General features: G+C 49.8%; 1 long non-coding RNA gene across 1 annotated transcript in view; it reads left to right on the forward strand.

Moving 5' to 3' along the window:
* The window catches only part of LOC111151639, a 30,733-nt gene extending 12,354 nt beyond the window's left edge, over nucleotides 1-18,379 (forward strand). Inside the window, exon 3 of the long non-coding RNA XR_002640864.1 lies at nucleotides 17,295-18,379. This is a non-coding gene — a long non-coding RNA (uncharacterized LOC111151639). The remainder of the gene's footprint in view (nucleotides 1-17,294) is intronic.
* The last annotated feature ends 6,787 nt before the right edge of the window (nucleotides 18,380-25,166 follow it).

Consider the following 25,166-nt stretch of genomic DNA (forward strand, 5'->3'; position numbering starts at 1 on the left):
AAGAATGCCAAATGCCACTCTGCTACCTGCCCTAAATTTGGATATCATAGTTTCATGGTTCAGCTCTTTGTCTTGAGACATGACAGTTAGTCAAAAGTATAAGAACTGTATTTGGATCCTGATTCAAGTACACAAAAAAATGTATGCGATAATCAGAAAAAGTTAAACATTAGCTTTTTCAGGTTGAGCATGGTATAGTGACAATGGTTTTAAAAAGACCTTATTTTTTGGGGTGCCTGGGTGGCTTAAGTGGGTTAAGTGTTAAGTGGTTTAAGTGGGTTAAGGCCTCTGCCTTTGGCTCGGATCATGATCCTAGAGTCCTGGGATCGAGCCTCACATTGGGCTCTCTGCTCAGCAGGGAGCCTGTGTCCCCTCTCTCTGCCTGCCTCTCTGCTTGTGATCTCTGTCAAATGAATAAATAAAATCTTTAAAAAAAAATAAAAAATAAATTAAAAAAATAAAATACCTTATTTTTATATATGTATATATAAATTACAATTGTATATAAATATATTATTATATATATGTATATGCTGAACTCTTTATAGGTGAATCTGTGTAATGTTTGGATTTGCTTCAAATTATTGGTGGGGAAGGAGGAAATGATGGGAGTGCAGGTGAAACAAGATTGGCCATGGGTTAATAATTATTGAATCTGGGCAAAGGATAGCTAGGTCTTATTATACTCCAAAATATTTCCTTAAAAAAGTTTCCTTTAAAAAAAATCCAGCTGTTTGATTGGTTGAACCAAAGGTACATGGACAAAGGTGGGACGGGTGTTCTGGATGTGAGGGCTTCATGTTGGGAGGAAGTGAGAGGGTTCAGAGATCCAAAACCCTCCAAGTCACGCAGAGGCTGCCCAAGCAGGGCTGTCTTTGACAAGGTGGGTGGCTTCTGAAGGCAGCCTTCCTTTCTGTTAGCTTGCTTCCTTATGTATTTGTTACCTAGTCCCTTCCCTTTCCCTACCCAGAGCAGCCGTAATTAGGAGGCAAATCTCACAGGCCAACTCAAACCGGCTCCAAAAAAGTGCCCTTTAGCAACAATCCTCATTGCTTTGCTGCCTCGAGCTCACTCACCCAGGGCTCCCAGATGACTTGTGGATTCTTCCTTGACAGAGGATGTCTGCGGTTTGAAACAAGCTCAGAGGAAGGGCTCAGGTGGCACCACTAGGGCTTCCGGTCTCATACCCACCTAGATATTCCCCGATAGCAGCTCTGTGTCTTTAGGATTCAAGATATGAAAGCCAGTCCTTTCTGACTGGGGTGTGCCCTTTCTTGTGGCGAAGCTGCAGGGAGGGCACTTAGGAGCAGTGTGACTGAGGCCCAGCCCAGGCGCCTCCCGCTGTTCTCAGCTCATGGGTCCCAGATGCTTCCGCAGGTCTGGAGGGAATGATTTCTCCTGCTCAGACCCTCCTCCTCCATGAACGTGGGCCAGCCCATACCACCCTTCTGCAGGCTGCTGGCCCAGAATACAGAAGGGCCGTACTTCTGTAAGATCTGTAAGAAGGGCCGTACTTCTCTAAGGACGCCTGGGTGTTTTAGGCAAATGAGGTCATCCAGTGGAAAATTTTATCTCCACTTCCTCTGGGCCCTCCTGTGTAAGCTGCAGTCTATATTTAGGTCTGCAGATTATATTGTGGTTGCCTCTGCCTCCCCCAACCCCCCAATATCCTCCTTCTTTGGAAGGGAAAGCTAAGAGAATGTGAGCATTTTGAGGGAGCCAAGGTGTGTTAATGCTTGGAGTACCAGAATTTTCACATTACTAGACTACATTACAATGAAAAAAAAAAACAAAACAAAACCTTGAAGAAATGATTTCCATGTAAAACTTTTCATTGAGACGTTAAAGCAAAAACTCTTGGGGGCATCTGGGTGGCTCGGTGGGTTAAAGCCTCTGCCTTCGGCTCAGGTCATGATCTCAGGGTCCTGGGATCAAGTCTTGCGTTGGGCTCTCTGCTCTGCCAGGAGCCTGCTTCCCCCTTTCTCTCTGCCTGCCTCTCTGCGTACTTGTAATCTCTCTCTCTGTGTCAAATAAATGAATAAAAGCTTAAAAAAAAAATAAAGCAAAAACTCTTGATGGGTTTTCTAATTTGAAGGCCAATAATTGTTTTTCATTTTGAAAGTGAAACCGCCCACTTACAAACTCTTGGAAAATACAAAACAAGTAAAAGATCTAGCCATGGTCCCATCGCCCAAACACAAGCATAAATACATTTTTGTCTATTTTATTCTACTTGTTTGTTGTTTTTTTTTTTTTAACCTGCAGTCCCAATCATCTTGTGCTGGTGGTTGCAAGTCTAGTGTATACAGGTTTCTATGTAACTGTCCTTTCCACCTTTGTTGTAAAATGCCTTTGTGCTATCGTGTGCCCTTCTTAAAGAGGCACACTGCCAGATGGTTCCCTCGAAGATGCACCTGGGTGCTCTCTCTCTTCCCCTATAAATGGGCAGATGGGCTGTTTCCATTTCTACTGTTTTGTTTTTGCTATTGTAAATAACACCATAGCAAATATCTTTTTCTGTATTCGGAGCAGTTTCCTCAGGATCCAACCCCGGAAATGAGATTCCTGAGTCAAAGATGTTGGTTTTAAAAAGATTTGCTTTTTAAAGATTTTGCATGAACTTACACTCCTACGGGAGATCTGATTGAATCTTTAAATTTTGAGTGACATCGTCCCACGTACCATACTTTCCAGAGTAATGATTTTCTTGCCCAGGTACAAACTTTAAAGTTTTGGATACCTGCGACAATATCCTATCCTCTTTCAAACCTTCTGGCTCTTTCAGAGAGATGTAAAGCAGTCTTGGGCACCACTATATGCTCACCATCCTCCCTGGTTCTTCTCCCAGTCTCAGCTAAGGTCATTGGTGGTCATTCCTGTCTTTCCTCCTGGGGACCTGTCTAAAGGTCCTATATTAATTCAGAAACCAACTGCCTATGTGGGACTGTGCTTTGTCTCCACTTAAGTCTGTGGCCACAGACTTCAGGTTCCTTCTGCTGCTTCTTAGAGTCTGGTGGACCTGGAGGGATGAGCACTGAGTCAGGAGTTAAGGGCATGCTCCAGTTCACAGGTCAGCTCATTCACTATCCCTCTCCCCCTAGGATAGGAAATGAAGCTGGTTGGACGTTTTGCCAACTTCAACTCCACCCCCTGCTTCTTTTGATACTAAGAGAGAAAGGAAAAAGTGAGATTAAAATATTTACAAGTATCTGATCTTCCCCCCATCTTCTAGAAGGCACATAATAGAGAAGAGCAGACAGACATCTGTGAGCATTTAGAGAACGGAAAAAGAAACAAGCAGGTTTCAGCCGGAGCCCGTCAGGTGGTTGGCAGCAGCCGCTGAGGGCCGGGGGCGGGGTGGGGGGGGGCGGTGCAGTGGGGATGGAGTTTCTGTCCTGATTTTATCGTTCGTTCTGGCCACCGGGGAGGGACAGCAGCTGTGGATGCAGGTGGGGAATGCTGAGGGGCTGAGGGAGGGCTCCTCAACTGTAACTCCACTTTACTTTGAGAGTGAGTGAACATCTCGTGTCAAAAAGTTGTTCCACAGCAAAAATGTGGGGGTCTTGAAGATGCCAGAAAAACGAAGGTGGGAAAGAGGAGCGTGTGTACTCTCTACCAAGTGAGGTAGAGAGGAGCACAGTGGGTCAGGGTAGGAGGCTGGGAAGTAAATGATGCTGGATGGTGACGATAATGACCATGGCATTGAATGCCATGATGATAATGACCATGGCCACCATTTCTCAAGGGCTTATGTCCTGGTCACTGTCAAAACCACTTTCTATGGGTTAACTATGTACTCCTCACTACAAACTTATGTGGAAATGACCACTTTTGCCCTGATTAATGGATGAAGAAGCTGAGGAACAGCAAGAGGAGACCATGGGACTGATAGGTTGGGTCTGTGAATAAACGGGGGGCAACTAGATGAATCAGAGCCTGAAGGAATGGAAGAGAAAGGAAGAAGTGCTGGTGAGGATCTTTCTGGGTGTCCAGTCATCCAGGCCCCAAATCTGTGAGTCTCCCTGGACCTCACCTCTCTTCCCCTTCCCATTATTCCTCGAATCTCCCTGCTGTCCAGTCCATGGCTTGGCACCAGCCTCACCGCCCATCACTGTGCTCCCCGCGTCCTGCCTGGACTGTTGCATTCACTTCCCCACTGATGAGCCCCCTTCAGATTACTTATACAGAGGGTGGTCAGGAAAGGCTCTGTCTAATATAGAGTGTTCCCGAAAGACCTCTCTGCTAAGATAAACAGGAAGGGAATGAAGTGAGGGTAGGAGCTCTGTGATGGCCTGGGGTCAGAGCATTTCAGGAAGAGAGAAAAGTAGGTGTAGAGGCCCTGAGGCAGAATCCTGTTCAGCACCCTGCAGCATTAGCAAGGAGGCGGGGGGCCTGAGTGAAGTGAATGTGGGGGTAGGACGTGAAGTTGGAGGAGAAGCTTTGGGTAAGATTGTACAAGGCCCTGTAGACCACTGAAATCTCTTCTTAGTGAGGAAAGAAACCTTTGGAGCATTTTCAACAAAGGAATGACATGACTTCACTAATTTTTTTTTTTTTTTAAATAAAAGACTCTCTCTGCTTTTTTTTTTTTTTTTTTTTTACGATTTTTATTTATTTGTTTGAGAGAGAGAGTGAGAGAGCATGACAGGACAGAGGGAGAGGGAGAAACAGACTCCCCACTGAACTGGGAGCCTGATGTAGGGCTCGATCCCAGGACCCTGAGATCATGACTGGAGCTGAAGGCAGATGCTTAACTGACTGAGCCACCCAGGCGCCCCAACTCTCTCTGCTTTCATGTGGAAATTCTGGCAGGGGAACATGAGTAGAAACTGGGAGACCAGCCAGGAGATGGTCATGGCCTGGACTGGAGGTAGTAGTGGAGAATTCAAGAAATGGTCAGATTCTGGGTACATCGTGAAGGGAAGGCTGACGGGATTTGCTGGTGGGCCGATGTCAAGTACAAAAGAAAGAGAGGCAGTAGGATGCCCTGAGCAGCTAGAAGTCTGAAGTTGCCATTTATTTGACAAGAAAGAGGGAGGAGAGGGAGTCAAGAGCTCCTCTTGGGCTTGTCAAGTTACATGATGCTAGGATCTCCAAGTGGGGTTGGTGAATAGGCTGCTGGATGTGTGCATCCAGAGTTCAGGGACAGGGGGAGGCTGAGACGAGAACGTGTCTTGTCAATGTACAGCAGTTAAAACACGGGGCTGGTGGGAGTCCTCTGGAGGGGAAGCAGAAAGAGGCCTGGACACAGAGCCTAGGAACGTGCCGACAAGCTGAGGCTGAGGTGATTGGCAAGGACGGGCCAGAGAGGAAGGAGGAGAACCAGGGGTGAGTGGAAGGAAGAAGGTGTTGCAAGGGGCAGGCAGTGCTCCATCAGTGTCCCTGCTGCTAATGAGTGGAGCGCTGAGGCCTGAGGACGAAGCACTGGGCAGAGGCCACAGGTGCCCAGGTCAGGGGTGGGAGAGTGGCCTGAGTGGTGGGCGTGAACACCTGAGCCAGTGGGTTCCAGAACTCGTGGAAGCAGAGGAAGCAGAGTTGTTAAGCATACTTCCAGAGATTTGGGTGGGGAGGCCAGCAGGAGGATGCAGAGTGAACTCGGCTTTTTAAAAATATATATGGGAGATGTTTCAGCACATTTGTGGTTCACAGATGTAACCCAGCAAAATGGTCAGAATCAATAATGCGGGTCAGACTCTCCCCAAACATAACTTTTCTCCCCCTCTCTTTATTGCACAGCTTGGAGCACTGATCAATGTATTTAGTAATTGTTTGTGGTTGATGCTTCTGTGAATGTCTCTGGCATTTATTTCCCCTTTAGGCAAAGTTGTTTCCCTCAAATATGCCCATGGAACTAGATCAGATCCATTTAATGATGAAAGGCTTTGAAAAAACAAATCCCTGACTCTGGTCCATGGGATCCTCTCCCCGATTGTCTCATCACTGACTTGTGGCGGTGTCAGCTGAATCGGAAACAATAGTTACTATTATTGAAAGCTAACTGTGTGCTTTACATGAATTACCTCCTTCAAGCATCTCTGTGATATACAGAATATTGATGATCTCAGTTCAGTTATGAAGGAACTAAAGCTTCAGAAGTTAAACCATCTGTATGCCCAGGGCGTTGTGGAGCCAGATTTTATTTTAAAGCAATCTTTACACCCAACGTGGGCCTTGAACTTGCAGCCCTGAGTTCCAGACTCGCGGGTTCTATCCACGGAGCCAGCCAGGCACCCGCCAATCTCATACAAACCACAGTGCCCTGGAGAAAGGTCCGGCTAGAGGGGCTGGTGCAGGCCCCCGCGGCTGCAGGTAGGGGCGGTGTAGAGGGGTGTCAGCGTCTTCCTGCCGGCCTGAGCTGCGAGTGGGTCCCGCCAGGCGGCGGCACCCCTCCCCACTACCCGCTCTCCGCGGACGCAGCCCTCCCCCATGCTGCCGCGCTCCCAGCGGCGGGGCTGGGCGACGCCGGCGGGGCTCTGGCAGCAGGGGGCGCTCTCCTGTCACGAGAGGCGGCCAGGACCAGCCACCCCTCCAGTCTGCAGAGAAGCGGAGAGGAAAACAGCGGCCCAGCAGCCCTTCTGCCTGCCAGCCCTCCTGAACTCACCTCCCCGCCCAGCAGGGCTTCCAGCCTCCTGGGCTCCTTCTCCAGCCAAACGTCTTGCTGTGCTGTTGGCCAAGCTATTTCACGGGGGCGGAAAGAACCTCTCCATGGAGATTTGTGAAAAATTTCTGCCCTGGTGAAAGGTCTGGGATACAGATGGGAGGTACTGGCCCTTTGCTAGGGGCTGTTGATGTTAAACTAGTGGGCGCGGAGCAGGCTGTGTGTGTGTGTGGGGGGGGGCGGCCAGCTGAGGCCCTTCCTAGGTCTGCTCCAGAGTCCAGTCATAGGTGTCTAGCCCAGGACCCAGAATGGTGAGCCTGTATGGGGTGCTAAGCTGGTACTCAGCAAACACTGGCTTTCCTCCTCATGTCCCTTTCTGAGCTCCCAACCATCCGAACTGCTGAAACCGAATTCCCAGTTGGGAAAACAGATTTCCTTATCTGCAGGGATGCAGGAAAGATAGGAGGCACCATCCTGTGACTTTGAAGTGAATGTCACAGGAAGAAGGGCACAAGAGGGAGCAGGTGCTGTTAACCCTTCCCCATCACCCTACAGCCCTTCTCTGAGGACCCCATGGCCATTTGCTACTCTGGTGGTGGGGGAGGAGGGCCGGCCCCCGGGAGGGCCAGAATCCAACAGGAAGCCATGTGGCTGGCGCCTCAGTCCTGGCGCCCACCACAGCTGTCAGCTGCTGGTGACTGCTCCTGCCCTGCCCAGAGGCGCCCCAGCCATGGTGGGGGGCCCCGGGACGCAGCTGCTCCTGCCAACGCTGGGAGCGTGCACTTCTTAGCCCTCTTGGCGACCCGCAGCCCTAGCCCAAGGAGCAAAGATGAGAGGGGGGGAGGAAGAACTGGATGCTCACCCTCTCGAAATGGTTCCAGATTTGGCTTGACTCTGTGGCCTCTTTGCCCCTGGCTTACTGATTTAGTCCGGCTTCCCCAGGGCAGCTGCTCCCCGGGAGTCCCAGAAGCATCTGCAGGGGCGGGGGGGGGGGGGCAGGAAGTAAGCACCATTGGCCTTACCTCCCCACCGCCCCAATCTGCTCAGAATCGCAGGAACCACACTTGGAGGGGGATGGAAAACCCCCTCCCTGCTTCAGATTCTTCCCATTTCTCCCTTTGGAAGTGCCCGTTCCAGGCTGTTCAGATGTGTTTAGAGTGACAAATATTCTACCCCACATCAGCCGAGCATAAATGTACTTTCTGTGGGCTGGAGCTAAAGAAACACAAAAATCCAGTGTGCGACAAGTAGGGATCAATCGCCTGCTGAAGAGAGAACTAGAACAAGACCTAGAGGAGGCAGCCTTGCCCTCCAGGGCCTTGTAGTGTAGTTGAAGAGATGAGCGACCATGTAAGTCACAGTTTCAGTCACAGCTCCCTATGTGCCTAATTACCAAATGAATGGCTCCTACAGTAATTGCTCTCCTGGTCAGGGGAGAGAGGGGGTGCTCCTGGCCCACATGCTCAGGGTGGGCTGCACTGGGGCAAGTTTGTGGCGGGGGGGGGGGGGGGGGGGGGGGGGGTGGTGGGTTGGGGGGTGAAGGAGAGGCCTGGATTTGAATTGCTTCTGGAAGGCTGAGTACATCAGATATTATTAAAAGGATCCATGATGCTTTTTTGCTTTGGAAAAGGACTAGCTATCCTTTCTAGATTAGTGCCTGATTCCAGGGCACTGCCCTTCACATCTTCAGGGTGCCCAGGAAATGTAATTTGATAAATTAGAATGACCTTTTATGAGCACCTGCTATGTGCCAATCATTGCAGGGGTGGGGGACTTATTAAAATAATTATTTCTGGTATTTACAATGACGATTACTGGAAGATTATCCCCTTCCCTAATCTATAGATGAAGCAAATGGGGCTCAGAGAGTGTAGTTAGCTTGCCCAAGGTCAAGGAGCTAAGTCAGAACGCAAACAGGGTTTGAGAGGCTGGGATGTGAAAGGGACCCATTCAGTAGCTGTGTGCTGAGGACTTCCCCATGAGTGTCTAATTGGTTGTCTTCAAGAAGACCTAGTCTCTTGGAGCCCCCCTAAAATACTGCATGGATTGAGGACCCAGCTTTGATATTTTTTCCTTGTCTTTTTTTTAGGATAAGGGAAAAGAAGCCCTAATAGATATCATTACTGCTAAGAGAAACACAGCACTAGGGAGGAGAGTGCCTGAAAGTTTGGGAACTGGGCAAGGGTCTGAGCCAGATCCGCAGAGGGTGGGGATCTCTGTGACTCCGAGGCCCTGGGGGAAAAATGAATGGATTCACGCCTCCCCCACCCCAGGCTTCCTGTCTGTCCTGACACTCTCTTCCGTCCTTCTCCACTATGGTGGTGATGCTGGTGAGCTTGACCTCACCTGCTGGAGGAAATGGAAAACTCAGCCCTCCAAGTCCCCTCCCCTTCCTGCCCATTGGGCTTGAGCAGCAGAGCATGGGGCCAGGGAAGGTGGCACCTGATCCAGCTGCATACACAGGGCGTGCTCTGACCTGCTGGTTTGGTGGAGTGGGGTGTCAATCTCCCCCTTCCCTCTGCCCTGCTCTCCTGACTCTATAGGAATGAAGTGATTAACTCTCATCTCCTACTCCCTTCAGCCATGGAATCTGATCCACTTGGCTCTTAATGAACCTTCTCAAAGCCCCTATGGTCTAAGATGATATCCAGGTTCCCCATTATGAAAATAAAACCAACATGTTCCAGGAAAAAAAAAATACACACACACACACACACTAAGAAGAGAACCATGAATCATCCACTCCTCCAAAGGTAACACTGTGATATTTGGGTATGCCCAGGTGGAAATGCTAAATTTTTTAAAAACAGCTTTGATGAAACTTCCTCCAACTTTGTATCCTATTCATTCACTTAGATTTTCTTCAAATTATTTATTCAAATATTTCTTCAAATTATTTATTATTTTTGTGAGCATCATTTTAATGACTGTGTTAGATTCTATCATATGGCTATGTCATAATTTATTTCACTCTGATATGACTAACTATCTGAGCGGCTCTAGCTTTTTGCTACTATAAGTCATATCACAGTGGACATATTTGTGCATAAATATTTTCGACATTTTAGTTTATAGCCTTAGGATGGGTTCCCAGAAGTGGAATTATGAGGCCAAGAGTACAAGCATGTTTAAGGCTCTTGATATATTTTCCAAATGCCTTTCCAAAAGGGTTATATTAATTTATACTTTATTAGGAGTCTATAAAAGTGTTCAACATGTCACACTTCCCAACAATCAATACACTCTGTTAAAAATTATGTTTTAACTACCCAAGTTTACTCTCCCTTGTAAAACCAAATGGTACAGGTCAGGGTAACGCTGTCTTTGACCATGTCCTCACCTGCTCTCCTCCTCATTCCCATGTGGGTGCCCAGAGCTTCCTGGGGGCTGGAAATTCTCCCAGGTCCTTTCCTGTATCTTTACATACACCGACTCAGGATCCTATTTGATTATGTATACCTGCTGGTGTCCTCAAAAATAGTTCCTTTTCCTTTTCTCCACCTAGAGTGGAGGTTGGCATGCTTTTTCTGGAAAGGGCCACAGGGTCAGTATTTTGGGCCTATGGGCCACAGTCTGCTGCTTTCCTGCAAAAGCACCATCACATCAGGTGACACGTGAGCGCATGAGGACGGCTGTGTTGACCCGTAGAGCCACTGGGCTGGATTTAGTTTGCAGGCTGCAGTTTGCTGGCCCCTTTTCTAGACTATGAATTCCTTGGAGCAAGCGTCAAGTGGGTGCCCCGGGCCCCTGGAACAGGGTTCTATGCAATTAGGGGTTTGAGGATGACGAGGTGGAGACCTGACGTTTTCAACACTGGACTTGGGGCTTGAGATGGTAGAAGGGATGGGGAGGCTTCGTTCTGCATGAGGTCTTCTCTACTCCCTGCACCTTGGCCCTTCATGGGGGAAGAGAGGAGGAAAATGAAGGGACATTTGCAAGTGGCTTGAGTTCCGTGGGCCCTGAGAGTGGAACATGAGACAGATGCGCCGTAACCTTTCCCCACCCTTGTCTCCTTACCTGGCACCGAGCCCCATTCTTGTGCTGTGGTCAGACAGGAAAGGTGCCTACCAGGCAGGGTAAAAGTCCAGGCCTCAGTAATGTGACTACAGGCAGGAGAATAAAAAGAAGCAGCATCCGACAAGCATTTACTACGCACCGGAGTGCTGCAGATTCCCAGCAATCCAGCAACAACGGTATTGGACGCTGAGGTCAGTGCTCTGGTTATTCCTGTCATGTAGATGAGGACCAAGAGAGGGGAGGTAATTTGCCAAGACTTTTATAGCTGTTCGTGAGTGGAACAAAGGGCCTGAACCTATGCACCTGATGCCAGCGCCTCATCTTCTGACCGTGCTCTGAGCAACTGTGTGGCTGACCTTCCCATTGGCCTGCTCGATATCCATTCTACTCTTTTTTCCTTAGTGCCGAGACTGCAGCTAACACGCCCAGCTGAGAAACTAGTTTCCAGTCTCCTTTGCAGCTACAGATGGTCAATGAGATGAAAATGGGAGCTCTTTGGTTCACTTTCCTGCTGCTGGGAATGAAACATGGTGACCAAAGACCCAGCAGCCACGATGAGGCTACCCCAGGGATGGAAGCCACATGCTGCCGCTGGTGGAATGGAAGCATGGAAGGAGCCTTCTGCTGGCGTCTTCTTCTTCTTTTTTTTTTTCTCGTAACATGAGAGAGATAAATCTCTATCTTGTTTAGGCCATATTGATCAGGGTCTCTCTTACAGGAAGATGAATGTAATTCCTAAGTGTTAAAGCCTCAGAGAAGGTCTGTAGCTTGCAGGTCTAATATCGCACACAAAATTTGCTAAGAGGAGTCCGTCCAGCAGGCTCCGAACACATGTCTCTTACCCTGTCCCCCCTGTTCCAGAGTCATCCCATGCACTAGAACAAAATGATAAAAATGTGGGCCAGGGATCCAAAAGTGATGCGACCCTGGGAGAGGGGAGGAAGTGGGTTAAAAGGAGAAGAAAGAGCCCCTAGGGGGAGGGAAGTGTTTTCCTTCCCAACTTTGAGAGGGGTGGCTGCTCAAGGCCAAGAGCAGGTTGAAGGCTTTGCCCTCTGAGGAGCAGGATCCCATATTATCCATGGGTCTCGAACAGATGGGATGATCTACCATGGCCTGAGACAAAGAACCATGGCTCCTGTGTTCCTGGTTCCGGGTTCCCGTGGGTTGACTGCCCATCAGTAGAGTGCCTACCAGTGACCTGCCCCTCCTTCCCCTCCACTGCCCAGTGCACTAACCATGACGCTGCCGTCTGGTCCTCTGAAGCCAAACCTGTGGGGGCTGAGGGTTATCCAGGGAGGCCAGCCAGCAGAGATTCCAAGTGGGATCTAGCTCTCGCCTCTAAAAGCACAGTTTTGCATCTATTTTCATCTCCATGCTCTGGTCCCACACAGGGAAAGAACACAAAATAGAGACCTCCAGTTCAAAATCGTCAGCGTTCCAGAGAGTAAAGATAGAACTTTTCTCTCAAATCGTGGTTTTAGGATTCCACTGACAGATAGCTACTCAGCTCCCAGTAACCTAGGAAGGGCATGTGGGAAACCTCAGTGGGAAGTCTGGAGCTCAGGTAATCCTGGTCAAGGCCATCCGAGGCGTTGGTGAGCGGCGTGAGGTTCTTGGTAAACCCATCCCATGGGAGGATGAAGACACGGTGGAAGGCAGGGTTCTCACCAGAAACAAAGAGGAGAATCCCGACAAACGCCTTCGGAGGTAGCCTGCACTGGGAGCTTCACCTTGAAAGAAAGTTGCTGCTGAGGTCACACACTTCACCTTGTCCTCTGCCGAGTGAAGCACTTCCCAGTTTTTCCCTCAGACGTTTCCCTATCAAGACAATCTGTAGATCTCCCTCCAGTCGGCACATTGGCTGCAAAGATAATGTAGGTATTTTCAGTCAGCCCGGAGCAGGAAAGATAAGGGGGGGAGAGTCGGGGAAAACTTGATTGAGTGACCGAGATAAATGGACTGTACCACAGGAAATTGAAATGCAAAAATAAGAATTGGGAGCAACTGAAATATTTAAAAAGAGAATAACGGGCGTGTGAACGGAGCAGCCTTACCCCTTCCTCGCCTGAGCTCCTAAATATTGCAAAAGAGAATAGAGTGGAGAGAATCTCAGAATAGAAACTAGCCCTTAAGGGAGACAGAATGACAGGGTTTGACTTACAAATGGGATGATAATTAAGAAAGGAGGAGAAATAAGAGGGGCTTGCGGTTTGATTCTTTGCCTCTGGTCTCACTTAAGTTATGTGTCCGAGAGAACGTGTCCCTGGGTTGTGGTTCTGCCGTCCAGAGGCCTTTCTCTGGCCCTCCCTCTGGAGGGGACGTGAGGGAGCTGAGCGCTGGGCCTTCTTGGTGGAGAGGCTCGAGGGGTGTGTATCCATTAGAAGCACGGCTCTGGAGACAACAGGCCCCATGGTATTCGAGCAGCTTATGTAAAACAGGCATTTGCTTCTCCTACATCACTGTTCGGAGGTCAGTCTTCCACACAAACAGACTCGAGTTCCTGCCACCAGGTCTTGGTTTTGTCCACAGTGGTGAGGCTGGGCTGCCTGGTTCAGGCCACAGGCAAAGGGAAAGAGTACAGACAAGATACATTCTTGTATCCCAAGGCTCAGGCTAGGACCTGGTGCCCCTTGATAAAATGTGGGCCCCTCCCACTCCCCTGTCCTGGGCTGCAGGAGGCCAGAATGCTCATTGTGGAGGGGAAGCATTTCTGCCCGGAGTCACCCTTTTTTATCCTCCCAAACAGAGAGTGAAAGCTAGTGGGAAAGGATGCTAGAGCACCCGCATGGGACAGGGCTAGCTGGAGCTCCTGCCTGGGCCCTTCAGCTCAGCAGGAGAGGGAAGAGCGCAGAGCAGCCCGTTCTGTCCGCCCACCTGAGGGGTTGTCTCTGGCACAGGCAGGACAGGGGCTGGGGGCTTGGTGCCCATCTGCTCTTCCTCAGGGCACTGGCCATGGTTCACACGGGTGCTGACTGTCAAGCTAAGGCAGCGGCTCAGGAGCTAGGGAACTGGTCTTCCCAGCGTCTGTCCCCCAGCACAGCCACCTCCTCAATCAATAGGCGCACAACCGGGCAAGCCAGATCTAATGACTTCAGCCCTCGCAAACAGAACCTAATTCCCCTCTCTGTTTTTAAGGATAAAAATCTATGCATAAAACGCCTGAATGATTCAGAGGGCACGGGAGAGCTTATCTGCTTATTCCTTCATATCATCAGCTTGGCATTTCTCGAAACAATGAAACTATTTTCTTTCTTTAGACATGAAACATGGCCTCAGAGACCTTGCCTTGCAATCAGAAGACTGGGGCTCCCTCAGGGGCTCCATAGAACTCATCCTGGCTGCAAAGGGTTCTCTCCTCAAGGCCTTTCTCCTGTGCAACCTGGGAGCAGGCTGAGTGTGCATGGCTCAGGAATTTGCAAGAAACAATGTGTTTATACTGGAAGAGTACTCTAATATTCTAAAGGTAGTGGCTACTCCGACTGCCCGCCTGGATCCCACGGTTCAGGCTGCTGATGTAAACCCAGAGCTCGACATCCAACTCGCTCCTGCTGAAATCTGTAGTCTTACGTAGACACAAAGTCTAGAAGAAACCTATGCCCAAGTTCCAAGAGTACACCTCGTCTCCTCCCTGTCCTGGTTAGTCCAGTCTCTTGTCAGGACACTTTCTCGTGAATCTGAACATTTTGAAATTCTTCTTTCTTTTTAAAAGATAGAGGTTGGGGGCACCTGGGTGGCTCAGTCGGTTAAGCATCTGCCTTTGGCTCAGGCCATGATCCCAGGTCCTGGGATCGAGCCCCACATTGAGCCTTGTATCGAGCCCCGCATGGAGCCCCACATTGGGCTCCTGATAGAGTTTATTTTCCATTCTCTGGATAAGTAATGTAGTTCAGTATGAAAAAGAGACAATACAGAGTGACCAGGTGATTGAATGAACTGGGCTTGGTAGGGTGTGAGGAGGAAGCAAAGTTCTTCTTCCCCCCACTGTCCCTGCACAGTGGCTCTGAGGATTCGTTTCCCCTTACTCCTGCTTTTTGGATACTCCCAGGTATTAATGGAAAGTCTCATTTCTTCCAATAATAAACTGTCAGTCAAGTCCAGTCTCCCACGAAACTCTTGTGCAACCTGTTGCTTTTCCTCTCTAGTTTGGCCTGGGGGAGCAGGATGTGGTCAGCTCCTTCTCTGTTTTCTCCCTGCTCTTCCCTCTCTCCTGCCTTGGTGGGCTGTCTCTGACTCGGTCCGTGTGGATGAAGAGTGGGGCAGGGATTTAAGGGTCTGGCTAGGTCTTGGTTGACCAGAACAGGTGTCACATGGTGTCCTCTGGGTTGTGTTTCTCTTTTGGGTTCTTTGAGGACACCAGCTCCCCAGAGACCAGGGTCCCAGAGCAAATATCAGATGATGTCTAAGAGAGTACCCCAAGGGCCAAAGCTGGCAGCCCGTGGGCAGGGATGGTGATCCAAGAAGCCGGTCTTAGCTAGGGAGACAAGCTGATTGGCAAGCCACGAGAGGTGGGGACAGGCAAAGGAGAGGGGAGTCCAGTTCCATGTGGGAGATTGTTCCTGTTGAGCCCGGGCTAGAGGTGGATTATATAGGCCGCACAGCCTTTTTTTTATAAAGGGACCAGGCTGGAGGAACGGCATGTTGCCCATCTCATCAAGGTCATTGCCTTCATTGTTGCCAAGACTATCATCATCAACAACAGCATCCTAAAAGGTGGGGAAGGATGAGATTCTTTGTGGAGTCAGGAGACCCCTTGGGGGACCACCTGGATTAAATGTGGCTATTTCTTATCTTCTTCCTCTGCCTGCTAAGGAAAGGAAACGTTTGGGCCCCCACTACTCTGCAACGTGTTCTCCTTAGAGGACAGTGCGTAGGAGGCCTCTTTCTGTTAGTGTCCCAGGGTGGGGCCTGTCTCATACCTCTTCTTCTCCACCCCCTTCTCCCTGTAAACCAGGGAGGAAATCAACACAGAAACTCGTCATCCATTTGTAAGCCTAACTCACATTTTACCTGTTGTTAAAAAGGCAAGAATGTGTCTCATCTTGCATTGTCTTCTCGAAACTTTCCACTCGGTCAAGTCTAGGCTCTTCCCAAAGCTTTGAGTCTCAGATAGCAGAAAACCCCAACTTTCCAGAGATATTTACTCCTCTCGATTCAGATTTTTTTTTTCTTTCTCTTTCTCACCCAAATTGTCCAGGGGACAAGAGGAGGGGTGGGTTAGGAAAGAGACAGATCCATCTAAAATGTTGAGGCTGATGGCTAATGGCCTTTAGATTGCCAAGATTGAGTAAACAGATTTAGGACACTGATTCAACATATTAATTGTTTGTTAACCTTTGCATAACCTTTAGGAAGCCTCTGAATGTGTGGATTTAAAACCCAGAGTACACCCGAGGTATTCCCATGGCACAGCCCACTTTTGCAAGGTGTTAAAACGCATTAATTTTCTGTTGAAGCCGGACAGGAAAGGGGAGTTTGGAGGAACAAAGCATACCAAGTAGAGAACTAATCAAGCAAATTAATGTATGCAGAAAGCTCTCTCCTCGGCTTGCAGAAATATCCATTTGTTACCTATATAAGCTATAATTACATAAAACGCGAGCCATCGCGAGATGGAGTGTGATTTAAGGGTTGAGAGAACAAACATAATAACAACAGCGTAATACTAATAGCCATCATTTGCTCTAATGATGTCAGCCCTTGGCTAACGCCCCTGTTTTGGCTCTCTGAGCATGTTGGCCATATTCATTAATATGTGAGGGTGTGAGGGTCACTCAGAACCATCCCCCTCTCCCCTCAGGTGGAGAGGAGACACCAGAGCTGGGAAGAGGTGGAGGAATCCCACTGCCCACCTCACTCCCCTGCCTCCTGTGTCCAGGCAAGTTCTGAGTTGGAGGGGACCTGCCCTCCCAGGGGCAGGCAGGCCGGGCCTGGTTCTGTGATCTAACGAGAAGAACGGACCACCAGTGGTCTTCTAGTAAACACTCTTCAGGGTAGGAGACATCCTAGGAGGCCCTCAGATCCGTCTTCTGGTCTGTAGCTGCCAGACTTTCAATGAATTCTGTCCCTTGCCCTGTCCTTTGAGTCCTGGGGAGACATTGATTTGTTGGGTCCCCTGGGTGCTTTGGGGTGACGTCCGAGTGTCTGAGACTGTCTTTCTTCTCTTCCAATCTATGTCCCACCCCATGCAATCTAATTTGGCCTCAGTCCCTCCTTCCTAGCAGACTTGAGGCTATAAGTCCTCCCCCAAGGACGGGTGTTAGTCCTTTATCCTGCATCTCACGGATGTTAGGGTGTATAGCCAGCCATCATGGGATTGCTTTTGTTGAGGATAGTCCTTTGGAGTCTCGAAGGGAGGCCGCCGCAGGTCAGATCAGTTCCAGATCCCTCTGGCTGTCATTCATTCTGATGGCAATTCCACTTTTCTGAGCGAGCCAGGCACGGACTCCGGCCACTTTCTCTGTGCCGACGGCATGAGCGGCCTGCAGCCCCTGACTGTCCCCTGCAGACCCGTTTTCTCCCCACCGCCTTCCCCCACCCCTGTCTTGGGCCAGTCCCACCCTGCACGCACACCCACTCCTGTAAGCAGTTGTGTAAAACCTGGCTCGGCCACTGTTGGAGCCCATTTCCTAGGGTGTTTTGTTTTGTTTTGTTTTCCCGGTATTTCGTCTGCTGCAAAAAGAGTGTTTGAACAAGATGACTCTAAGGTGGCTTCCAGGACACAGATGAAGAGGGAAGAGAACATGTGGGTCCCGGGCCTTACAAGGGTCTACGGTGGCCTCCCTCCCTGTGGCCTGCCTGCTCCCTGCCCTGGAAGCAAGAAGCCTGCCCCCATCTGAACAGGACGCCATGAGGCAGTGGGGTCCTCAGGTCCTCCACGCAAGCCTTCCTGACCTGGGGCCGTGAGCCCAGCCACGCCCAGCTAGCATCCCGCAGACATCCCTGCTGCGGCCCGTCTCTCCCCCGACCCGCCACACACCCGAGCCACACCATCCTCTCTTCTTTGTACAGTCCTGGCTTTTGAGCTGCTCAGGCCTCCTGCAGACTGAGTCCCTCTGAGGATGACCTTGCCAGCAGAAGTGATGGAGAGCTACCCTCTTCTTAAAGCTCTGCCCTGCCTCTTGGTTAGAAGCAAAGCCAACAGCAACAATCAAGACTGAAAAACCAAAAACGTTTTATTAGAATTAACGTCACCTGTCTTGTTTTCCTTTTTAATATGACTCCTAAATGATCTTAAACTACATACTTGGTTATTGTACATCTCGAACATCCTGGGTCTCGAGACTCAGAATCACCTTCTGCCTGGGCCACTTCCCTGCTGAGCATCTCTAGAAGAACTGCAGCCTTTTCTGGGGTTAGTGACCTCTGAATAAAATAGAGACCCAATGAGCTGTCCTCACATCCCTCCCAGTCCACTCCTAAGGGCCTTGATCTGAAGAGAGCCAGGGACACACCCTACTTTTGTAGGGGTGAATCTTAGCTTTCTCTTTCTTATTTTTCACTTCACCCTTCAATATAAAAATAAGAACAGACTATGAGAGTCAGTGCCTCTGTCTGCTCAGCTGGTAGCTCTGGTGGTGGTTTTTCCAATACCATATCCTTCAGGGACTAGAAGTCATTCCAAATGAGAGCAAAGTCCCATGATGGCCACCAACCTATGTTGCTCTAAAAGCCTTTGCCCACCACCCCAGTTTATTCCTCTTTTCAAGGAATCGCCACCTGGAACCCTTAGCCCCTCCTTTTGCTCTTCTCCCTACTTGTGTTCTCACTCTCTCAAATAAATAAACAAAATCTAAAAAAAAAGTATGGATGTTTGTCAAATGTATATTTCAAAATTTTAATTGTGTAATGCACAGATATTTGCATTATCAAAATGAAACATAAAATGTGAAAGAGGTCCTTCACAACCCTCCCCCTGCCATTCTTTTTGCCTAAATCCTCTAAAGATGACCACTCTGTGCATTTAGGTACATATATTTACTCATGCACCCATATTTAGGTATTTCAGGTGTTGTTTTTTTTTTTTTTTAACATACATGCTATCACGCTGTATGTATTGTTTTGGGGCCAAATTTTTTTTTTTAAGATTTATTTGACAGAGAGAGAGAGAGAGAGAGAGAGAGAGAGAACAAGTGGGGGGAAGGGCAGAGGGAGAGAATCTCAAGCAGATCCCCATTGAGCATGGAGCCAAAATGGGTCTTGATACCACAACCCTGAGATCAGGACCTGATATGAAACTAAGAGTCAGACGCTTAACCAACTGAGCCACCCAGGCGCCCTCTTTGATCCCCCCCTGTTAATGATGTGTCTTTAAGGTCTCTCCACGACAATAGGTGTAGATTCCCTTCATTATTTTTTAACAACTCAGAGTATTTCATTGTTTGGCTGTACAACCGATTTCCCTAATGGTGGGTATTTAAGATCATTTCTCCTTTTTTAAAAATCGTGAATGGGGTTGCCATGAACACCCAGTGCCTACGCCTGGCACACATCTGTCCTACAGCCATAGGGTGGGTTTGTGGGACCGTTGGCTTACAGGGTGTGGATGCTAACATTGTGATCAAGGTCGTCACTCTGTTTTTGAAAAAGCCTTACTCCCCTTCCCTCAACATGAGAGTGTGGAGGCTCATCCCATGGGCTCAGGCCCATTTCCCCACATCTTCACCAGAACCGTGCACCTTCTAGCTTTATCATTTTCGTCTTGCTAACAGGCTCTTGTTAATACCCACTAAACCTCCTGCCTGAGGATCGTTACAATGTCCCACCTTAAACTTCCTGTTCTCCAGCCACAGGGACCACTCGATGGTTCTATAGTGGGATCTGTCCCCTGGAGAACTGTCCCTTAACGGTGAAATCTGGAGCCGTCACCTACATCCACTGTTTAATATTTATCAAGAGCCTGCTGAGTGCTGGGTCCATGCAGCGACCAAGACTTTTGGGAAGACAACATGCAGTGATTTGAAAGGCAGAGATTAGTTAATAAAAATCCACAGCCCCATTCGAGGCCACAGAGGCACCCCTGTTTCCCTGGGCGTCTGTATATTCCGGGTGAAGCAGGCAGGGGTGTGTCCCCCTCTGAGAAGCTGCATTAATATGGCATCTGGTCTCCTACAGGACGTCTGCAGAGTACGACGGAGCTCATCACTTTCCTGTCTATCAGCAATTAAACTGTGCCAGGAAGCCTTGTATCTTTATATCATCCCCTAATGACGTGGGGGTGGGGGGAGGGCAGTGTGGACACAAAGAACCCACACCGTGGTTAATCGGCAAAGTTATCACTTTTCTTCAGGGGCCAAAGGTCTGGTGCATTTCCCATACGTCTCCCCTTGCCAAGCCCGGCAAACACCTGGCTTTGGTCCCCCGTGTGCACCACCTCTGGAATTAAATGTCATTTGCAAAGCCTATAATTGCTTGAGGAGACAGTAGCTTCTTTTTGTCTTTCTCAGACTCGCTACCTTTAACCCTGCCCAATCCCACACCCTGCAACCCCCTCCCCCTGCCCCCAGACTTTTGTTTTCCCAGCCCCATCCCGGGGCCTGTCAGATTACATTTTTTATTGCATCGAGACAAAAAGCCATCTGGAGCTCCTGGTCTCCACTGTCAGTGGGCTGCCGTTCTCAGGGTCTCCTGCCAGGCCCCCCGATTAAGAGGCACCCCCCACCGGCCCTCTCTCTTTATTTTTCACCGCCTGCCCTGGCCCCGCCTCAGCTCCTGTGCCTTTGTCCCTCTGCTCCCCTCACCCTATCACTGGGATACGACTACCTTGTCTTTGGCAGAACAATGCGGGCTGTCAGCTTGTATTAAGCATGTGGGGGAAAGCGCCACAGTTTCAGGAGGCTGAACGCTCCCAGAGTCTTCATGTGTTTCTGGGAGCCTGGAGTGTCTCTCCTGGTCTATCGTAGATTTATGTGAGGCCTCAGCTATTCCTCTTTTCCTTTCTTCTTGGCCTCAAAACTAGGCAGTGCATTAGAGAAGAGCCTCTGTGAACATGGGGAAGGCAAGGACATAGCGCAGAAGCAAACGGGTGGGAGACTCGGCTCTCCCTGGCTCCAGCAGCCCAGCACGGGGGGCAGATCTGTGCAGAGGTCGCCCTGGGCTCACCCTATGTCCCCTCTGGAATGTCCTCGAAGGGCTAGACCCAACCCGTTTCAGGGTCCATATCAGCTCCAAGGAGGATGGAAACTCTTCTTTAAACAAGTCAGCTGTTGGCTTTCAGACCAGAAGCCTGAACAGAACCCTAAAAGCATGAATGTGTCTATTGTTCTCTCCTCTCCTTTGACATTGACCTGAATTTGGCCCCGAGAAGCCTCATCCCGGCACGTAACAAGGGTCTCTGTAGAGGTCTCTCAGCGAATGCCTGTCCATGGATAACACTGCCTTGTCTTTCTGTGAGCACAGGTTCTACTTCTCAAGGGAATGCCATGAGACGGAAGGGAGCTCACAGCTCCCGAGCGCATTCATTTTCTCTGGGATTCTCCCCAAGTCCTATGAAGTGGGTTTTATTTCCTTCATTTTACTCACAAAGGGACTGGAGACTCAGAGTTTAAGAAACGATCTCATGGCCTAGGGACAAGCGAGGAGTCGAGATCTGTCCTCAGATCCATCCAGCGCCAAATCCCGGCCTTCCGCTCCGTGCTAGGCCACTCCCCCATGGCCGCCGGGCGTCTTCATTCATTCCCTAGTAAAGACAGACACTGCACCTGTCAAGTTTGGTCAACAAGTGTTGATTTTCAGAAGTGTTCAATTTTCAGAAATGATCAGAATGCTGGGCCATAAAGCCTGTGTCTTTCCCCAAACACGGAAATTACCCCGAGGCGCGTTTTCTCCCTAGTGATCACAAACCGCCTGGGAGAACAATACAACCTTGCAGTGGGCAAGTAGGGCCCCGAGTCTTCTCACAAATCTTTCCATAAGGAGCCCTGGAGTGGGGGCGGGATGCGGTGTTCACTGGGCCGTCGTGGTGAAATATCGTATGCTCTGCCTTAAACCCAGTTACAGCAGAAACTTTATTTCCGATGAGGTCACGGTAGGAAGACGAAATGGTTGGCAGAGGCCTGCGGATGTGGTCAAAATGAACCGTGTCTGTAGGCATATGTAGGTTTTTCGGACGAGCCCATTGTGAAGGTTAAACCCGTTGGCCGTCTGCGGGCCACTGTTTTTTTCTAAGATGAGACGGTCTCAGTAGAACGGTTTTTAAGGTTCCATGCAGACTCAACATGCTGTGATGTGTTTCCACATCAGGGACCACCGAGGACGCAGTAAATTATGATTACGTATTAAAACAGCAACAGCAATTTAGTGAGCCACTTGCCACGTGGCAGGCTCTGCTCTCTGCCATTTTCTTCTTCACAATGATCTCCTGAGGTTGATGTTCTCATCATTCCCATTTTTGAAATGAGGAAATGGAGGGGCTCCTGGCTGGCTCAGTCAGGGGAGCACGCGACTCTTGATCTTGGGGTTATAGTTTCAAGCCCCAAGTTGGTGATAGCGTTTACTTTAAAAAAAAAAAACAAACCCTTAAAAAATCAATAAATAAAATGAGGAAACTGGAGATCAGAGAAATTGAGTAGCTTGCTGGAGGTCACACAGCTAATACACAGCAGAACCAAGACTTGAACTGGGTGGCTTGGCTCCTGAGCTCCAGCTTTGGGCTGTGGTCCAGTGGCTAATATCACCACATGGAGCTCACAGCCCTCCCTGGCCTCCTGCCCCAGACCTCTCTAGTGGTCACACAGAGAATCACTGAAAGCTAGTTGGTCAGGTAGCAAATTAAAAGAAGACAGCATGAAAGGTACGACAGTCACTTGAGACTTGTCTCAGTCCCTTCTCTGATTTCAAGGTGAGGTCGTAGGGTCTAGGATCTCTTAATTCTAATCACTTTCATTGCACTTGGATGACTGTACCTGCTAACTGGTCCCTTACAGGTTTGCAGAATCAGGTCCAGAGCAGGGAGCACTGGTCTGGGAGTCTGAAGAACCAGGCTCTCGAATTGGCTCTGCTTCTAACCAGCTGGGTTAGCTCTGCAAGTTTCCAGCTTCTCCGCGCCCCATGGATCTTATTTGCACCCAGGCTGGTAGATTAGATCAGTGTCACAAATCCCAGGTGTGGGGGCCAAAGCGGCCCCCCGACAGGTTTTGCTAGTATGCACGGTGATTTTCTTTTTTGTTTAACTGCCGACACAGAGTGTTCACATGAAAGCCCGGGTCTCCAGAATCTAGCAAAAACCAGGAAGATCTGAAGGATTTGAGCTCCCCTTCCCACCAGGAGACAATGAGTAGAGGACGAGGCCTCATACCCTCTTGAGAGCTCTGTGGGCCCCACCCCACCCTGGCTTCTCTTTGCTTCTCCGCCCCCATCCCTCCCTAACCCCCCAGCTGGTTTTGCAGCCTCTGGGTGCCATGTCACCAAGGTTTGTCCCATCTAACTGATTCAGGTGTCACAGGGGCTCCTCTGATCTCTGTAATTCGGCAGGGCAGGAAAGCGCCCCCTTCCTGGATGACCCCATACAGCGGCCACTAGGATGGGCTCAGTCACTGCCCAGTACAGAGACAGTCACAGCCCCAGGAGAACTGGGGAGCTGTGCGCTTTGTGTCGCCGCCATGGTTGCTGGTAGGCAGAAAATCAGGAGAAAACACTCAGGACTTCTTTCTTGTTCTTTTTCAGCACTGGGTCTCGCCTTGACACCCCCGCCCTCCGGAAGAGGGGTCATGCCCAGGCACTGGATAGACTCCGGTGTGGATTTCCAGAATCCCTTTTGGACACACGTCTGCCTATTCCTTTTTGACAAAGCTCCGCTTTCCAGAGATTAATTGTTGTCAAACGCAACTTATTTTCTAATCCTTTCAGGCTCCACTTAAAACCTTCTGCTTTATTTTACTTCTTTTGATAAAGTCACTGAGATTTTTTTTCTTTTTCTTTCTTTCTTTCTTTCTTTTTTTTTTTATGGATTTGCCAATGATTGTCCAGTTTGACAAATTGGATTCCTAAAGCTGATTCTTTGAAGAAAAGGATGCAGTGTGACAAGACAAGAAACAGCTCATCCTCAAATCGGGAGGATAAATAAAAAAATAGAAGCAACCCCATTCTCCGGCTTCCCTGCGACTCAAAGGGTGTCTCAGTTGTCACTGATAATCTAATCTTCTGATGATAGGTGAGAAACAGGACAATGGCGACCCAGCCAGGCTGCGGGTGTGATAGGCCTCTGATTAATAGGACTGTCCAAGGAGGCCCCAGCCCCCGGGAAGATGATTAATGACATTTGATGTGAACTCTGACCTCCCCCGGCAAGCACAGAGGGAGAAAAGGCGGCTGCTCAGACAGGATGTGCGTCCTGCAGAAGGTGATTGATTCCTGAAGGCTTTGTGACTCTGAGGGTGCGTGGGGAGCCCCTCGTGGCCCCTTCCTGGGCTCTGACAAACACCCTACCCTGGCAGGGGTCTGCAGTGAGCACCTTTCCCGCGGAGCAGAAGTTTTTATTATGCCCAGAACACTGTGTCTCAGAAGCAGTTCCCTGGGAAGCCATGGCCAAGCTCTGCTGAGCTGTCTTCCCCAACCTGAGAGATCTTTCTGACCTCTCCCCAACCCAAGTGCCGTGAATCGCACCAAAGGGCCTTTAAAAGCCAGGCTTGTCTTTAGACATTTTTCGGGGTTTTCTGCTCTAGCCCCTGGATGGGCATTGGGTGGCTTGGAGCAACCCGGCTTGTGGCAAGAAAGTGTTTCTGTGGCTGGCGGGGAGGGGAGCTGCTGAGATGCCCCATGCTAGCAAGCAGAAGGAAAGGGGGTGCTGTGGGAGGGGGGCCGAGGCTTGGTGTCCATCAACACAGGGTGTGGGAGGAACCAGCTTGCTTGGCCCCGATGGCCTGGCCGCAGGAGCCGCCTCAAATTTCGCAGCCGAGAGTCTTCTTTGCTTAGCTCTTCAGGCTCATGTACTACCTTGACTCCCCTCAGTGCGAGGGCCCTGAGATAGTCTGGAATGTTTCCTTCCGATCATCAGCCTTTTCTGGCTTTACTGCCTATGCCAACCGTCATGTCCTTAGTAGCAACCCATGCCACTGGCTGTCCAGGTCTCGGCTGTAATAATGACCAAACAATTACAGCCAAGAGAAGTGTTCATCGTGAGATCAGCTGAGGACGTGTCCAGCCAATGATGATCGTGAGATAGACGTGTGTCTGCCCGTGGGTGTTAGCGGGACCTGAATACCGGTGATCCCCGCTCTTCCTGAGAAGCGTGCCTGGCTGTTGGTACCCCGGTTGTTGCTGGCTAGGGGTTGGGGAGCCCTCTGAGAGATGAGCCCGACACAAAACCAGTGGGAGTGAGTGGGAGCCAGTGACATCAGGGACACCCGACCAGAGATTGGCCAGGCAGGACTTGGCACAACCCTCACTCTCTGACAACACACTTCAGAACCACTGGGTACCTTCCGCGTGCTGGATTTGGGGTGTAGACCCTCAGCCGGTGACCTGCCTTCTCAGCCATCCCGGGGGTGGGGGTGGGAGGCTGCTGGCCAGCATGTCCCTGTGGGCAGCGACGCAAGCTTGGCCCCTGCCGCGGGAG

The sequence above is a fragment of the Enhydra lutris genome, unplaced genomic scaffold, assembly GCF_002288905.1.
Source record: "Enhydra lutris kenyoni isolate GAN:26980312 unplaced genomic scaffold, ASM228890v2 scaffoldscaffold26, whole genome shotgun sequence".
In the NCBI taxonomy this organism is placed as follows: domain Eukaryota; kingdom Metazoa; phylum Chordata; class Mammalia; order Carnivora; family Mustelidae; genus Enhydra; species Enhydra lutris.